Here is a 14,742-nt window from a genome sequence, read left to right as displayed (position 1 = left end):
CCGACCATTCTGATTCCAAGCTTCAAGACTGCTTCGATCACGTGGATTGGGATATATTCCGCATTGCATCCAACAACAACATTGACAAATACGCGGATTCGGTGAGCGAGTTCATTAGAAAGTGCATTGACGATGTCGTACCCCATAGCAACGATTAAAACATTCCCAAACCAGAAACCGTGGATTGATGGCAGCATTCGCATGAAACTGAAAACACAAACCACTGCTTTTAACCAGGGCAAGGTGACTGGAAACATGACCGAATACAAACAGTGTAGCTATTCCCTCCGCAAGGCAATCAAACAAGCTAAGCGTCAGTATAGAGACAAAGTAGAGTCACAATTCAATGGCTCAGCAGCGCCTCTTCAACCTCAGGAGGCTGAAGAAATTTGGCTTGTCACCAAAAGCACTCACAAACTTCTACAGATGCACAATCGAGAGCATCCTGTCGGGCTGTATCACCGCCTGGTACGGCAACTGCTCCGCCCACAACCGTAAGGCTCTCCAGAGGGTAGTGAGGTCTGCACAACGCATCACTGGGGGCAAACTACCTGCCCTCCAGGACACCTATACCACCCGATGTCACAGGAAGGCCAAAAAGATCATAAAGGACAACAACCACCTGAGCCACTGCCTGTTCACCCCGTAATCATCCAGGTGCATCAAAGCAGGGACCGAGAGACTGAAAAACGGCTTCTATCTCAAGGCCATCAGACTGTTAATGTAACGGCTTTCTTCTATCTCCTCTTCTGATGAAGAGGTAGAACAAGGATCGGACCAAAATGCAGCGTGTAGATTGCGATCCATGTTTTAATGAACAAACGTAAAACACGAATCAATGCAAACACTACAAAATAAAGAACGTGAATAACGTAACGAAAACCTAAAACAGCCTATCTGGTGAAAAACACATAGACAGGAACAATCACCCACCAACACACAGTGAAACCCAGGCTACCTAAATATGGTTCCCAATCAGAGACAATGACGAACACCTGCCTCTGATTGAGAACCATATCAGGCCGAACATAGAACTGGACAAACTAGACATGTAACATAGAATGCCCACTCAGATCACACCCTGACCAACCAAAACATAGAAAATACAAAGTAAACTATGGTCAGGGCGTGACAGTACCCCCCCCCCAAGGTGCGGACTCCGGCCGCAAAACCTGAACCTATAGGGGAGGGTCTGGGTGGGCATCTGTCCGCGGTGGCGGCTCTGGCGCTGGACGTGGACCCCACTCCATGACAGTTTTAATCCCCCTCCTAAACGTCCCTAAATAGGTTACCCACCACAATGATAACATGGGACAGAGGGACAGCTCGGGACAGAGGTAACTCGGGACAGATAGGTAGCTCAGCACTGAGAGGAAGCTCAGCACTGAGAAGAAGCTCAGCACTGAGAAGAAGCCCAGGCAGGTAGTAGAAACTACCAGAACCTGGCTGGCTGGCGGTTTCAGCAGATCCTGGTCGACTAGCAGATCTGGGAGAATCTGGTCGACTGGCGGATCTGGGAGAATCTGGTCGACTGGCGGATCTGGGAGAAACTGGTCGACTGGCGGATCTGGGAGAATCTGGTCGACTGGCGGATCTGGGAGAATCTGGTCGACTGGCGGATCTGGGAGAATCTGGTCGACTGGCGGATCTGGGAGAATCTGGTCGACTGGCGGATCTGGGAGAATCTGGTCGACTGGCGGATCTGGGAGAATCTGGTCGACTGGCGGATCTGGGAGAATCTGGTCGACTGGCGGATCTGGGAGAATCTGGTCGACTGGCAGATCTGGAAGAATCTGGACGACTGGCAGATCTGAGAGAGTCTGGTCGACTGGCAGATCTGGAAGAGTCTGGTCGACTGGCAGATCTGGAAGAGTCTGGTCGACTGGCAGATCTGGAAGAGTCTGGTCGACTGGCAGATCTGGAAGAGTCTGGTCGACTGGCAGATCTGGAAGAGTCTGGACGACTGGCAGATCTGGAAGAGTCTGGACGACTGGCAGATCTGGAAGAGTCTGGACGACTGGCAGATCTGGAAGAGTCTGGACGACTGGCAGATCTGGAAGAGTCTGGTCGACTGGCCGATCTGGAAGAGTCTGGTCGACTGGCCGATCTGGAAGAGTCTGGTCGACTGGCAGCTCTGTCTGCTCCATGCTGACTGGCTGCTCCATGCTGACTGGCAGCTCTGGCTGCTCCATGCTGACTGGCTGCTCCATGCTGACTGGCAGCTCTGGCTGCTCCATGCTGACTGGCTGCTCTGGCTGCTCCATGCTGACTGGCTGCTCTGGCTGCTCCATGCTGACTGGCTGCTCCATGCTGACTGGCTGCTCCATGCTGACTGGCGGCCCTGGCTGCTCCATGCTGACTGGCGGCCCTGGCTGCTCCATGCTGACTGGCGGCCCTGGCTGCTCCATGCTGACTGGCGGCCCTGGCTGCTCCATGCTGACTGGCGGCCCTGGCTGCTCCATGCTGACTGGCGGCCCTGGCTGCTCCATGCTAACTGGCAGCTCTGGCGGCTCCTTGCAGACTGGCAGCTTTGGCGGCATCCTGCAGACAGGCAGCTCTGGCGGCTCCTTGCAGACTGGCAGCTCCATGCAGACTGGCAGCTCTATGCAGACTGGCAGCTCCTTGCAGACTGGCAGCTCCTTGCTAACTGGCAGCTCTAAGCTAACTGGCAGCTCTAAGCTAACTGGCAGCTCTAAGCTAACTGGCAGCTCTATGCTAACTGGCAGTTCTGAACAGGCGGGAGACTCCGGCAGCGCTGTAGAGGCGGAAAGCTCTGACAGCGCTAAACAGGCGGGAGACTCCGACAGCGCTGGAGAGGAGGAGGGCTCCGACAGCGCTGGACAGGCGAGGCGCACTGTAGGCCTGATGCGTGGTACTGGCACTGGTGGTACTGGGCCAAGGACACGCACAGGAAGCCTGGTGCGGGGAGCTGCTACCGGAGGGCTGGGGTGTGGAGGTGGTACTGGAAAAACCGGACCGTGCAGGCACACTGGAGCTCTTGAGCACCGAGCCTGCCCAACCTTACCTGGTTGAATGCTCACGGTCGCCCTGCCAGTGCGGCGAGGTGGAATAGCCCGCACTGGGCTATGCAGGCGAACCTGAGACACCGAGCGCAAGGCTGGTGCCATGTAAGCCGGCCCAAGGAGACGCACTGGGGACCAGCTGCGTAGAGCCGGCTTCATGGCATTAGGCTCGACGCTCAATCTAGCCCGGCAGACACGCGGAGCTGGAATATACCGCACAGGGCTATGCACCCGCACTGGAGACACCGTGCGCACCACTGCATAACACGGTGCCTGTCCGGTCTCTCTAGCCCCCCGGTAAGCACAGGGAGTCTGCTCAGGTCTCCTACCTGGCATAGCCATACTCCCTGTTAGCCCCCCCCCAAGAAATTTTTGGGGCTGCCTCTCAGGCTTCCATCCGCGTCGCCGTGCTGCCTTCTCATACCAGCGCCTCTCTGCTTTCACCGCCTCCATTCTACGGTAACCTTCCTCGCACTGCTCCAGCGAATCCCAGGCGGGCTCCGGCACTCTCCCTGGGTCGGCCGCCCACCTGTCGATCTCCTCCCAAGTAGTATACTCCATACTGTACTCCTCCTTGGGCTGTTCCTGTTGTTTCTTCTCCCGCTGCACCTTAGTGCGGCTACACTCCCCTGGTTTAGCCCAGGGTCCTCTCCCGTCGAGGATTTCCTCCCATGTCCAGAAATCCTTATTGCGCTTCTCCTCGCGCTGCTCCTGCCTGTTGACACGCTGCTTGGTCCGTTGGTGGTGGGTGATTCTGTAACGGCTTTCTTCTATCTCCTCTTCTGATGAAGAGGTAGAACAAGGATCGGACCAAAATGCAGCGTGTAGATTGCGATCCATGTTTTAATGAACAAACGTAAAACACGAATCAATGCAAACACTACAAAATAAAGAACGTGAATAACGTAACGAAAACCTAAAACAGCCTATCTGGTGAAAAACACATAGACAGGAACAATCACCCACCAACACACAGTGAAACCCAGGCTACCTAAATATGGTTCCCAATCAGAGACAATGACGAACACCTGCCTCTGATTGAGAACCATATCAGGCCGAACATAGAACTGGACAAACTAGACATGTAACATAGAATGCCCACTCAGATCACACCCTGACCAACCAAAACATAGAAAATACAAAGTAAACTATGGTCAGGGCGTGACAGTTAAACAGCCACCACTAACATTGATTGGCTGCTGCCAACACACCGACTCAACTCCAGCCACTTTAATAATGGAAATTGATGTAAAAATATATCACTAGCCACTTTAAACAATGCTACTTAATATAATGTTTACATACCCTACATTACTCATCTCATATGTATATACTGTACTCGATACCATCTACTGCATCTTGCCTATGCCGTTCTGTACCATCACTCATTCATATATCTTTGTGTACATAATCTTTATCCCTTTACACTTGTGTTTATAAAGTAGTAGTTTTGGAATTGGTGTGTCTTTGTGAGGCGCAGAGTACGTGAACGGATGATCTCCACATGTGTGGTTCCCACCGTGAAGCATGGAGGAGGAGATGTGATGGTGTAGGGGTTATTTGCTGGTGACACTGTCAGTGATTTATTTAGAATTCAAGGCACATTGAACCAGCATGGCTACCACAGCATTCTGCAGCAATGCGCCATCCCATCTGGTTTGCGCATACTGGAACTACCCTTTTTTTCCTTTTTTTTTTTACAGGACAATGACTAAGCACACCTCCAGGCTGTATAAGGGCCATTTTACCAAGAAGGAGAGTGATGGAGTGCTGCATCAGATGACCTGGCCTCCACAATCACCCGACCTCAACCCAATTGAGATGGTTTGGGATGAGTTGGACAGCAGAGTGAAGGAACAGCAGCCAAGAAGTGCTCAGCATATGTGGGAACTCCTTCAAGACTATTGGAAAAGCATTCCAGGTGAAGCTGGTTGAGAGAATGCCGAGAGTGCCTTGATGTCAGCTTTGCACAATGTAAGGACCAACGCATAGTATGACGGGCCCTCCGAGGCATGGGCGCTGGGCAAGCCGGCTGGGCGTAAACTCTCAATGAACCGGCAGAGGCATGGGAGCCTGGCGAGCCCGCTGAGGCATAGGAGCCTGACGATCCCGCTGCGGCGTTCGAGCCCGATTATCCGGCAGAGACGTAGCAGCCTGACGAGCCGGCTGGGCATAAAAACCTGACGATCTAGCTGAGGCCCGACGTGGGATGGGCGCCTTCCGAGCCAACTGGGGCAAGAACTTCTCAAGCCAGCTAGGGCGTGACAGCCCGACGAGCTGGCTTAGGCACCCCCAGTTCCATCAACGTCACCACCAACCGGAACGCCATTACTCCCCAAAGTTTCGTATAGTGGCTTCAGCATTCTGTAAGGACCGACGCCGGAGATGAGAAGCAGGTACGTGGAGTCAACATTTAATCAGGAACAAACAGGTAACAAGACAGGCAAAGCGTTGGCACACGGGTAAACAAGGACATACGACAATCAATGCTGAAGCAGGGAACAGAGTGGGGAACCAGATATATACAGGGAAGGTAATGACAGAAGTGATAGTGTCCAGGTGAGTACAATAATCACTGATGCGCGTGACGGAGGAAAGGCAGGTGTGCGTAATGATGGTGGCATTAAAAAATAAACCTTGAATGAGTAGGTGTGTCCAAACTTTTGACTGGTACTGTACATTGTCTGAATGGAAAGGTACATTTATTTTTATAACCAACAAATCACAATTTCAAACAATTACTCCAATCAGAGTTGGATCAGTGTCTTCCGGATGCAAAGATTTGCAACATGCTATCCCAATTTCTGCAGAGCGCATCGGGAGTAGAATTGTATTGCATTGACCGGCACCAACAGCCTTTTTCTATCACCTCAGGTCGCGAGATGCGCTTATGAGATCAGAGCCACGTGTGTTTATCAACATTTGTTGATATTCCTTGCTAGTTTGTGAGTTATTTACCCAGTTATATCTAATTTATGGTCAGCAAACAGGGTTTGTGCGGTCATGTAAATCCTGGAAAAGCCTTGGTGTGTGAATCACCTTACCGCAAATAGAGTGCCTTCGCAAAGTATTCAGACCCCTTGACTTTTTCCACATTTTGTTAGGTTACAGCCTTATTCTAAAATTGATTAAATAGTTTTCCCCCCTCATTAATCTACACACAATACCCCATAATGACAAAGCAAAAACTGTTTTTTAGACATTTTTGCTAATTTAAACATGAATACAAAAACTGAAAAATGACATTTACATAAGTATTCAGACCCTTTACTTTGTTGAAGCACCTTTGGCAGCGATTGCAGCCTCGAGTCTTGGCTATGACGCTACAAGCTTGGCACACCTGTATTTGGGGAGTTTCTCCCATTGTTTTCTACAGATCCTCTCAAGTGCAGTCAGGTTGGATGGGGAGTGTTGCTGCACAGCTGTTTTCAGGTCTCTCCAGAGATGTTTGATCAGGTTCAAGTCTGGACTCTGGCTGGGCCACACAAGGACATTCAGAGACTTGTCCCGAAGCCATTCCTGCTTTGTCTTGGCTGTGTGCTTAGGGTCGTAGTCCTGTTGAAAGGTGAACCTTTGCCCCAGTCTGAGGTCCTGAGCGCTCTGGAGCAGGTTCTCTGTACTTTGCTCCGTTCATCTTTGCCTCAAACCTGACTCGTCTCCCAGTCCACGCAGCTGAAAAACATCCTCACAGCATGATGCTGCCACCACCATGCTTCACCGTAGGGATGATGCCAGGTTTCCTACAGAAGTGACGCTTGGTATTCAGGCCAAAGAGTTCACTCTTGGTTTCATCAGACCAGAGAATCTTGTTTCTCATGATCTGAGAGTCTTTAGGGGCCTTTTGGCAAACTCCAAGTGGGCTGTCATGTGCCTTTTACTGAGGAGTGGCTTCCGTCTGGCCACTCTACCATAAAGGCCTAATTGGTGGAGTGCTGCAGAGATGGTTGTCTTTCTGGAAGGTCCTCCCATCTCCACAGAAGAACTCTAGAGCTCTGTCACAGTGACCATCGGGTTCTTGGTCACCTCCCTGACCAAGGCCCTTCTCCCCCGATTGATCAGTTTGGCCAGGTGGCCAGTTCTAGGAAGAGTCTTGGTGGTTCCAAACTTCCTCCTTTTAAGAATGATGGAGGCCACTGTGTTCTTGGGTACCTTCAGTGTTGCAGCCATTTTTTGGTACCCTTCCCCAGATCTGTGCCTTGACACAATCCTGTCTCCGAGCTCTATGGACAATTCCTTCGATCTCATGTCTTGGTTTTTGCTCTGTAATGCACTGTCAACTGTGGGACATTATTTAAACAGGTGTGTGCCTTTCCAAATCATGTCCAATCAATTGAATTTACCACAGGTGGACTCCAATCAAGTTGTAAAAACATCTCAAGGATAATAAATGGAAACAGGACGCACCAGAGCTAAATTTCGAGTCTCATAGCAAAGGATCTGAATGATTATGTAAATAAAGTATCTGTTTTTTGTTTGTAATACATTTGCAAAAATGTTGTTTTGTCATAATGGGGTATTGTGTGTAGATTGTTGAGGAAATTGTTTCATTTAAACCATTTTAGAACAAGGCTGTAACGTAACAAAATGTGGAAAAAGTCAAGGGGTCTGAATACTTTCCAAAGGCACTGTAAACCAATGCTACATACTCCTATTGTAAAACTCTCTCAAGCGCTCAATAATGGGACTTGAGAAATAAATCTGACACCATTGGAAAGGTGTGATTCCACTCTATTCAACATTTTGACAAATATTCTAGCCTAATTGACAAATACCTCACATGCTGTTAATAGATCTGAATATTTTAGGTTATAGATAAACATGCCTTAGATAGTTACCTTGCTTTGAAGTAGTCATTTTTTTATAAAGACATAAAAAAGTATTTGGTTGTAATTGTAATTTTGCAATATTTTATAGGTAGTAAGGGGGCCCAACCACCCTTCAGGAGCGCCTTAAAGGAGCAGTGTTGTAGGCTTGAATATGCAAAGAAACCAATTGGCACACTTTTGTCTGATTATCTATGGTAATAATAATGCATTTTATTTTGTAAAGTGATTCCTTGCATCATGCAATGATGTAAAAATAGTGTTATAGACCACTTTTTAACTGACCGGAGCTTTCACTCCCACTTGTCCAAAGGACAAGTCAAGCCCTGAGTATGATTCTCACCGAGATAGTGGGGTCGTCAAAGGCAAGCACAAACTTGAGCATTTGATTGGTGGGAGAGCGGATGTCGTCTGTGCGGCCCCCTCAAAACATCCTTTGGGAGGCGATGTCACAGGAGGCACAGACCTCATTGTGAACTCTGACGGAGAAAGATAGAGCAGGGGTGCGTTCAGTTTGCTTCAACGTTTGCTACGTTCCGTGACGCTTTGAACCGAATGACCCATTTCCCGAAAACAGTGCACAACCATCTTTGACAGGCTTTGAGGTATGCTTGCTCCCATTTGGTGAGTGTGCTGAGGAATGGCCTTATCAATATGGTTGTGACCATCTGAAATCGCAAAACTTGTCCAGCACACCATATAGTTACTTCCCTTTGGGCCACCATAATCACAACGTTTTTAAACCGGATGTTCAGTACAGTACCGTTTCAGTTGAATTCAATGTTGCACAACGTTCTGTCGTACTGAACGCAATTCAGATATTGGATATGGACACAATAATTGCTGCTAATCACAATTCATTTACAGAAAAGTTTATATTTGAAAATGCAGATATTCCACATTTTCAGAAAGTTGGCTGCCAAGAACATATGTTGTCTCATTTATTTACAATGACAATATAATGCTTCTTGCATGAACATTTACTAGCACATCTATGAAAATCAGTACCACAAAGTGTGAAAACAACATCAACTGCACACATATTATCCTTATTATTGCATACAGTATCCTGGTTTGAGGCTGAATGCCCTTTGTAAGTGATTCCTACGAGCTCACTTGTAGTAGCCCAGCTGCAGTGCCACCTGGATGAAGGAGTTGGGACTCAGGTTGTGCCGTTTGGGCAACTCCTTCCCAAACCTCTGGAAGTTGAAGCAGCGGATATCCAGGTCGTTGATCAGTCTGGGGGCAAAAGCATGGCAAAATTAAAATGACAAATTCAAAATCCATGAATAAAGCATCAAGTGGGAGTGCTGATCTAGGATCAGTTTTTGCCTTGTAGATTATAATGAATGGCCCTGATCCAAGATTGGCTTTCTTGCTCTGAGACACTTCATGTACACGGGCCCAGGTTAGCTGTTCAATTCAAATTATAAAGATGAATCTTCACTCTAATGGGATACAAATGTATCGACAGTTGTCAGTTTGGCCACAGGATGGCAGCACATGGTCTGAACCCAGGATAATACAGGCAGCTCAGGATCACAAACTATTTCTTAAAATAGAATACGGAGGTTAGGGGGCACTAAAGCCAACCAGAGCCGCCTTACGCTTCTGACCGTGTTTTGTAAAGGTTAAACCAACACTGAGGGCAGATAATCGTGTTTACACGCCTCCATTTGCTTTGGTCCGTGTCACTTTCATTTCAGCTCAGAGCCGTGTTGAATTTCATAGCAAAGCAAACATCGACTGCACAGAGGCTGAGTGTTTCCTTATCATTGTCATTGTAGTATCGCCTAGTACACCAATGCACTCGACAGCGTTAGTACTGTAGTCTGTGTCGAACCACCATATAAATAAACAACCGCATATTTAGATTCAATAAAGCCTATATGATATGTAACAACACAGGAGTGAGGAAATAATGCATGATAATAATTGCATAGGGTATGCAAACTCACATATCAAGGTTTTGCTTGGCATGCTCGGTATCTCTCTTAATCTCACAGCCAATGTTGAAGTAAAGCTTCTTGGGCATCTGAAGTGGGATCAAAGGGGTTTTCTTTGGGTCAGGTTTCTAATTGAAGAGAGAAGACCAAGGATAAATGTTAATTGTACTGCTCCACTCACCTGCAGTGTTTTGTCAAACCAATGATTGCCGCTGTTCAAGTGTGTCCCGCCCCCATGCAGGATTTGAGCTGCCATGCGACTGGAGTGCCTGTCAGTCAAGGTCAAAGTAACATAGAACTGCCTGACTAATTTATCTCATAATCCAAAACACATCAGTCAGATGTAACCAATTAAGTGCTCAACAAGTCCCTTGATGTGTCAAATGTAAATGAGCAAAAATAATGCATACTGTACAGCAATTACAAAAATAGTAACAAAGGATGGGTGAAATAATAATAATTTGGTTGCATAAATGATTGAGAAGAGGAAATGGAGAGAGAATACATAACAATAATAATTAGGAGGGTGCTTACATGTGTCCTATTTCATACATGTACAAGTGTGTATTATACATGTGAATTGGAAATGATTGTTTGGCATATCCCACTCCCTCAGAGACACCCTCGGAAAGTGGAGTCAGAGCCAGGGATCAGCCATTATTGGCGGCGGCCCTGGCGAAATTGGGGAAAAGGGAAAGGAGGATACCTAGCTAGTTGTACAACTGAATGCATTCAACTGAAATGTGTCTTCCGCATTTAACCCAACCCCTCTGAATCAGAGAGGTGCGGGGGGCTGCCATAATCATCCACGTCTTCATTGGATGGGGAACAGTGGGTTAACTGCCTTGCTTAGGGGCAGAACGACAGATTTTGACCTTGTCTGCTCTGGGATTTGATCCAGCAACCTATACGATTACTGGCCCAACACTCTTAACCAATAGAGTGCGGGTGGAGGAGAAAGAGAGAAGAACATGGCTCATACCTGTCATCTGAGACCCTCATGACTGGAGAGTCCAGACACAAGGTTAAAAAGTCCCTTCTCAATCGCTCGAACTGACTCCTTGTTCAATTTATATGTGTAAGAAAAAAGGGAGAACATGAAAGAAAGGTGAAGCACTGAGCGAACAATCCCCCTAAGTCCTTACTGAAGGTAATAAAAAATGAAAAATGTCGAACTTCAGAGACCTAGCATATGAAAACAGTGTCGTGCCTCTGCATTCCACACCCTGGACGTCCCATACTTTAGGTATTGTTATGGGTATGTATAGTACAATGGCCCCAGGTCTGGTGATGCTCACTGGTCAGGATGCTCATGGGCTCATTGTCCGGCTTCCAGGACTCAGCCCTGATTCACAGGAGCTCGGCATGGATCTGGCTCTCTGTCATCCGGGAGCCGTCACTGTTGTACACATCCAGCTGAAAGAGCTTGGGGAGCAGAATAAATAATTGAATTGTGATACGGAAAAGCCAATCCATGCTTTTGTCACTTCAAGATTAGATTACAGCAATGACCTACTTTCCGCCTACCCAAATATGGCACGAGGCCTTAATAAACTTCAGTTAGTGCAGATTACAGCTGCAAGAATCTTGACGAGAACCCAAAAATTCCAGTACATTGTCAAGTGCTAGCCTCTGGCTTCCTGTAAAGGCTAGGGCTGATTTCAAGGTTTTACTTTTAACCTATAAAGCATATGCATATTCTTGGTACCATTTGAAAAGGAAACACTTTGAATTTTGTGGAAATGTGAAAGGATTGTAGGAGAATATAACACAATAGATCTGGTAAAAGATAATACCAAGAACAAAACAACCGTTCTGTTGTATTTTTTTGTACCATCATCTTTGAAATGCAAGAGAAAGGCCATCATGTGTTATTCCAGCCCAGCTGCAATTTAGATGTTGGCTACTAGCTGGCAGCAGTGTATGTGCAATGTTTTAGACTGATCCAATGAACCATTACATTTCTGTTCAAAATGTTGTATCAAGAATGCCCAAATGTGCCTAGTTGGTTTATTAATAACTTTTCATGTTCAAAACTGTGCACTCTCCTTAAACAATAGCATGGTATTATTGAACTGTAATAGCTATTGCAACTTGGACAGTACAGTTAGATTAACAAGAATTTAAGCTTTCTGCAAATATCAGATATGTATATGTCCTGAGAAATTTTCTTGTTACTTACAACCTCATGCTAATCACATTCGTTTAAGTTAGCTCAATGTCCTGCAGGGGACCCGCCGATCCTGAAGAAGTTTTAACCAACAGAAAATACAGAAAAAAGTAAGAAATAAAAGTAAGGAATAATTAAAGAGCAGCAGTAAAATAACAATAGTGAGGCTATATACAGGGGGTCCGGTACAGAGTCAATGTGCAGGGGCACCGGTTAGTTGAGGTAATATGTACATGTAGGTAGAGCTACTAAAGTGATTGTGCATAGATAATAGCAGACAGTAGCAACAGTGTAGAAGGGGGGGGGGGGTGCAAATAGTCTGGGTAGCCATTTGATTAGATGTTCAGGAGTCTTATGGCTTAGGGGTAGAAGTTGTTTAGAAGCATCTTAGACCTAGACTTGGTGCTCCGGTACCGCTTGCCATGCGGTAGCTGAGAGAATAGTCTATGACTGGGGTGGCAGGAGTCTTTGACAATTTTTAGGGCCTTCCTCTGACACCGCCTGGTAGAGAGGTCCTGGATGGCAGGAAGCTTGGCTCCGGTGATGTACTGGGCCGAACTCTTTACCCTCTATAGTGCCTTGCGGTTGGAGGCCGAGCCGTTACCATACCAGGCAGTGATGCAACCCGTCAGGATGCTGTCAGTGGTGCAGCTATAGAACCTTTCGAGGATCTGAGGACCCATGCCAAATATTTTCAGTCTCCTGAGGGGGAATAGGTTTTGTCATGCCCTCTTCACGATTGTCCTGGTGTGCTACGACTATGTTAGTTGGTTGGTGATGTGGACGCCAAGGAACTTGAAGCTCTCAACCTGCTCCACTACAGCCCTGTCGATGAGAATGGGGACGTGCTCAGTCCTCCTTTTCCTGTAGTCCACAATCATCTCCTTTGTCTTGATCACATTGAGGAAGAGGATGTTGTCCTTGCACCACATGGTCAGGTCTCTGACCTCCTCCCTATAGGCTGCCTCGTCATTGCCGGTGATCAGGCCCACCACTGTTGTGTCATCGGCAAACTTAATGATGGTGTTGGAGTCGTGCCTGGCCGTGCAGTCATGAGTGAACAGGGAGTACAGGAGGGGACTGAGCACACAGCCCTGAGGGGCCCCCGTGTTGAGGATCACTGTGTTGTTACCTACCCTTACCACCTGGGGGCGGCACGTCAGGAAGTCCAGGATCCAGTTGCAGAGGGAGGTGTTTAGTCCCAGGGACCTTAGTGATGAGCTTTGAAAGCACTATGGTGTTGAACGCTGAGCTGTAGTCAATGAATAGCATTCTCACAATATCAAGGCACAAGGCAAGACCCAAATGCAGACACAGGAGGTAGATGGTTGGAGTCTTACAATGTTTATTAATCCAAAGGGGTAGGCAAGAGAATGGTCGTGGACAGGCAAAAAGGTCAAAACCAGATCAGAGTCCAGGAGGTACAGAATGGCAGACAGACTCATGGTCAAGGCAGGCAGAATAGTCAGGCAGGTGTGTACATAGTCCTGAAACAGGCAAGGAACAAAACCGTGAGGACTAGAAAAAGGAGAATGCAAAAAGCAGGAGACCGGGAAAAACGCTGGTTGACTTGGAAACATACAAGACGAACTGGTACAGAGAGACAGGTAACACAGGGATAAATACACTGGGGAAAATAAGCGACACTTGGAAGGGGTGGAGACAATCACTAGGACAGGTGAAACAGATCAGGGCGTGACACACATAGGTGTTCCTTTTGTCCAGGTGTGAAAGAGCAGTGTGGAGTGCAATAGAGATTGCATCATCTGTGGATCTGTTGGGGCGGTATGCAAATTGGAGTGGGTCTAGGGTTTCTGGGATAATGGTGTTGATGTGAGCCATGACCAGCCTTTCAAAGCACTTCATGGCTATAGACGCAAGTGCTACGGGTCAGTAGTCATTTAGGCAGGTTACCTTCGTGTTCTTGGGCACAGGGACTATGGTGGTCTGCTTGAAACATGTTGGTATTACAGACTCAGACAGGGAGAGGTTGAAAATGTCAGTGAAGACACTTGCCAGTTGGTCAGCGCATGCTCGGAGTACACATCCTGGTAATCTGTCTGGCCCTGCAGCCTTGTGAATGTTGACCTGTTTAAAGGTCTCACATCGGCTGTGGAGAGCGCTATCACACAGTCGTCCGGAACAGCTGATGTTCTCATGCATGTTTCAGTGTTACTTGCCTCGAAGAGAGCATAGAAGATATTTAGCTCTTAGTCCTGTATTGATTATTTTCCTGTTTGATGGTTCGTCAGAGGACATAGCGGGATTTCTTGTAAGCTTCCGGGTGAGTCCCGCTCCTTGAAAGCAGCAGCTCTACCCTTTAGCTCAGTGGGATGTTGCTTGTAATCCATGGCTTCTGGTTGGGGTATGTACGTACAGTCACTGTGGGAACGACGCCATCGATGCCCTTATTGATGAAGCCAGTGACTGATGTGGTGTACTCCTCAATGCCATCGGAAGAATCCCAGAACATATTCCAGTCTGTGCTAGCAAAACAGTCCTGTAGTTTAGCATCTGCTTCATCTGACCGAGTCACTGGTGCTTCCTGCTTGAATTTTTGCTTTTAAGCAGGAATCAGGAGGATATAATTATGGTCAGATTTGCCAAATGGAGGGTGAGGGAGAGCTTTGTACGCGTTTCTGTGTGTGGAGTAAAGGTGGTCTAGAGTTTTTTGTTCCATCTGGTTGCACATTTAACATGCTGATAGAAATGAGGTAAAACTGATTTAAGTTTCCGGCCACTAGGATCATAGCCTCTGGATGAGCGTTTCCATGTTTGCT

At 47.4% G+C, this 14,742-nt stretch overlaps 1 pseudogene; it reads right to left on the bottom strand.

The window, feature by feature from the left end:
- Positions 1-5,069: 5,069 nt before the first annotated feature.
- LOC139372297 (carnitine O-acetyltransferase-like) lies at positions 5,070-14,435 on the bottom strand (annotated as a pseudogene).
- Between the last annotated feature and the right edge of the window lie 307 nt (positions 14,436-14,742).

Source organism: Oncorhynchus clarkii, chromosome 18 (assembly GCF_045791955.1).
Source record: "Oncorhynchus clarkii lewisi isolate Uvic-CL-2024 chromosome 18, UVic_Ocla_1.0, whole genome shotgun sequence".
In the NCBI taxonomy this organism is placed as follows: Eukaryota; Metazoa; Chordata; class Actinopteri; order Salmoniformes; family Salmonidae; genus Oncorhynchus; species Oncorhynchus clarkii.
The sequence above is the reverse complement of the archived record's forward strand: the minus strand, read 5'-3'. Positions and strand labels throughout refer to the sequence as shown.